The sequence below is a fragment of the Egretta garzetta genome, unplaced genomic scaffold, assembly GCF_000687185.1.
Source record: "Egretta garzetta isolate BGI_Z169 unplaced genomic scaffold, ASM68718v1 scaffold2, whole genome shotgun sequence".
Lineage (NCBI taxonomy): Eukaryota > Metazoa > Chordata > Aves > Pelecaniformes > Ardeidae > Egretta > Egretta garzetta.
Window position 1 is genome coordinate 5,014,181 of NW_009258894.1, and position 4,212 is coordinate 5,018,392.

The following is a 4,212-nucleotide window of genomic DNA, read 5'->3' on the forward strand; positions in this document are numbered from 1 at the left end:
GTAATTAAATGTGCCACGCCATCCACTCAGACACCTTGCAGCTACAGCCACATGGACAATTGTGGAGCGCTGAAGTGTTAGAGATAAGAGCACATATTCCCCAGGCACAGGCTGCGATGTTTTCACGTATTACTGCAGCCAAAGGCTCTGCCATGTTCTGGTAGCCTGTGGCAATGGCAAAGTGGAGCTGGGAGAATGAAAGCTCCTCTTTTAAATACTTCCTGAGTCACTACACAGCCTTTCCACGACTCAAATCATTGCCTGATGGCAAGCACAGCGGGGACAAAGTGGAACAGGGCACCTGCTGCCGCAACTCAAAGAGTAATTTAAAACTGTTTGAAAATGAAACACTGATGATTGCTTCCTTTGGTCTTCTCCATTAATCACATCAAGGAATTGGTGGAGGTACTTCACTTAAGTTTTCTGAACATGTCAATAACCCACCACATATATACCAACTAAAATAAGAAGAACAGAAAATCAAACACGTATAATAAGAAGATAAGCTAACATTATTGCAATCCAGTGGCCACTAACTTGTTCTGAGAGCCTCTCCAGCCTAGAGACAAATAAACAGAACCAAAGAATAAAAAAATAACATAGCAGGAAATGACTGCTTCTTGAGTGCCCCAATAACACAAAGGCAACATGGGTCTGAATTCCAGAAATGCAAACTCTCAGCTGGGAGCAATGAGAGCAAGAGAACAGGTCTGTGTTCATCCCCACGCGGTGCTAAGACCAGGATGAACTCATCCCAGAGCACAGGCTCGGTGCTGGGGGACCAGCTCACCCAGGGCCTCTGAAAGCACAACTGTCCCTTTTAAAACTTTGTAAGAGAGTGAGAGATACAGGCCTCAAATCACAGACTCAGGAAGAGGAAGCTAAATGGCAAAAAAACCCCAGTAAGAATAATCTCCTGAAGTTAAGGGAGTTTCTGTTATAGACGTGCTGAGAAGAGAGGCTATTACATACCTCTTTCCTCTCACCCTAACTTGCCCTAGAAACAGTTTGTATTGTAACTCTAATACTCTGGCATTCGGCTAACCTCGCCTTCGGTCTTACTGTCCCACCCGAGTACTATTAGCTCTCTGCTAGGGACATAACCCACAGCTGCTGATGCCCGTGTGCAGAGCTGGTGCCCTCTCATTCTAACTTTTAAGAGGGTACCAAGCGTCCTGGCAGTAAAAAGAAGGGTTGAGAGTTTGTGCCAGGGCCATGAGGTGCTCTGATTAAGATTCATAAGCTGCTCTTTTTCTCATGGTGTTATGCTCTAAAACAGCAAGAGAAAGCAAATGTGTAACTAAATACAAATATGAGATAATTATATAACAACAACAATAATTTCATAATAATTGCAAGGATTAGAAAAGTGCCTAGAACAAACATGCTGTGCCAGAGATGAACAGTAAATTAGACTCTTAAAATGTCTTCATGTTTAATAATCTAGAATGCTGTTAAATTACAGAGGTAAAGCTATCATCAATATATATTTTATTTCCACAGTGTCCCTTTGTTCTTGTCATTGTTGGTTGGTCACCTTGAACAGAGAGGGGTGGGGATAAACGCTTTTGAAGATTGGAATATATGCTGGGTTTGATTTACAGCAGAGGTTTGATGCCTCCTTGATGTGACCCCTACTGTCATAAACAAACAGACAAACATAAAAGCAGATCAACAAACATCTGTTTTTTTATGACACTGACAGCTCACCCCAAGTGTTGTTCCCAATACTTCAAGCACATATGCATGTCCCCAAGGAGGCTGAGAGTAGCTTTCTTGTCCGGGTTACCATACAGCAGTTAAGCATTTTTTTCCTTTGTGAAATACTGTGAGAAGCTTTTCTGCGTGAAACGTGCCTCTGGAGCCCTAGTTCTCTCCTAGATGGTGCTTTATCTGGAGTTCAGGTGCAGAGCGGAAACACGAGGGTGGTGGCTGGCTGGCATTTGTCGCATCAGGAACTAGGTGTTTCTGACTGCAGTTTCCCTGGCCTAGACAAAAGCTCTGGGAAAGCCTCTCTTCACTTTCCTCCAGAGAAGGACCTAAAAAGAGATTTTAAAATTCACTGCACATAATGTGCTGCTGGCTATTGGCAGGCACCCTGGGAACTTCAGACAAATGAAGCTTGCACTGCTGGTTTAGGCTGCAATGACCATGACTGCAGAGGAAGAGAGAGTGCAACAGTACATTGTGTAACGCGATTTCTGGGCAGCGGGATGGAGAACAGGATGGAAATCTTATTAAACAGCCCTGGACAAGCCAGGGTAAACAAGATTGGTGCTGGACTGGATACCAGGAGCTGCAGAATTGCTCACAATGCAGTATTGGCTGTGAGTAGCCAAGGTTAATAAGGAACATGACTTTAGTTCAGTACAGAACTTGCAGCAATTTGTTCAGAGGATGAAAATGAGAGGCGTGTTGTAAAGGTTTTGTTGCCCACACATGCATCACTTCAGGAGGCGGTGGAGTGAGGCCATCCTGTGAGTTATATTTCCATGCTAAGAGCGTGGACACATAACAAACCATTAAGCGCTGTCTGTGCAGCCATGGTGATGTACATCACAGCCAAGACCTTCAGCCCTGAAAGCATGCACTTCTGTATACCTGAGCTAAAGAAACAGCTGGTTGGACTTCACATGCTATTGCAACCAATAAAAGGAAACAACCACCCATCTTAAGGACTTGTATTTCTTTCTGGGTGGAGGGTGGAAGTCCTGACTTCGTAGCAGCTGTTGAGAACAGCATTTCTAAAATGGCAACCCCCTCTCAACACTGTGCCTGGTCTTTTTCCATCCTCCTTTGTGTAGCCAAGAGGAGTTGCAAGGGAGAGAGGGGGCCTGGATTTCCCCTTTGATTCTCTCCTACGTCTTCTGACTAGGACTCCTAGTGAGGTAATTGAGTGGAAGAGTTGGTGTACTTGGCCTTTCCTCCCCCTTTGCATTCTCATCAGCTGTCAGAATGAGCATAAATACATCCAAGGACCAGATTCTTGTCAAGAGCCAGCCTGGAGAGGCCAGTGAACTGTGCCCATTTTTCATGCCACTGAAATAGTGCACTAACCAGAAGGCATCCTGGTGGCCCATGCATTGGAAGGGTCATCCATGCTTTCCAGATATGGCCCTAAGTTTCCCCCTCCACCTCCAAAAAGGGAGGAGAAGGAAACAGGTTGACATTCTTTGGGTTCACCACTTATTTTTTACCTTCTTTAGTTGGCTTGAAAATAGGCTGGGGAAGGGTGGCTCTGGAGCCACGTTTTAGGTCTGAGTGCAGGAGGCAAAGCTCAAAGAAATAATTGACCTTCCCAATAGAGTCTCTCTCCTCCTCCTTGTGTTCAGGAGGATCATTCCCCCAAATACAGCCAGCAAATGTCAGCTAGGAGAGAGATTCCCCAGGGAATCTGGGGGAAACAAAAGGGAGCCAGGAACGCTGCTTAGAATTAGGGGAACTGAGAGGGGTCTGTGCCAAAAAGCACCAATATGGTCAACAGTCATCTCTGTACCTACGTAGTAGCTGCCTCTAAGCACTAGCCCCATCCTCTTTTTGACCCCAAAGAAAAGCCATGGTAACACATTCATTTTCTTGGTTCTTTTGTTAGTATCATCAAGAGCAGGGCAGTCATTCGAGTTCTTAAATTTGAGTACTGAAAACTGGTGTTTGTAGAACAGCAGCACCTTTCATTTTCCTTCACATGAGTTACAAACCTGATAATTACAAAAGGAATGGGGCTGAGTGGAACTTGTTGCTGGTCTAAGAGATGAGAAGGTTGAGTTCTGGCTCTGCTTCCTTCACTGGGCGTGGGCAGGAGATTTGTCATAGGGGAATGGCAAACCCAGCCAAAATAGAGAGGAGGCTGCTGGGCTTACGTGGGTGGGGGAAGAGATAAAAAGATAAAACAGTTCCAGAGTAGGAACATCACAGTATGGTGCCCCCCTGCCCGTATGCATGCTGTCATGCCCAAGAGAGCCAGCAGTTCTCCATGGATCGAGGAGCGTGGGGGCCCTGGGAGGAGAATCCAGTTTAGTCGCCACACTGCTCAGTTCAGCGTTGGGGTTCACAGTCATTTCGCCAAGCAGCTGGAGTGGCAGCCCCTGGAAAAGGGACTGAAGCTTCACCTCCTTAGTAGAAAGGGTCTTCCCTCCCCTGTGTTGTCCATTGAAGAGAAGAAAGAAAACAGGGTGTGCGAAAGGGCGTGAGAAAGAAATCGTACGGGGGGGG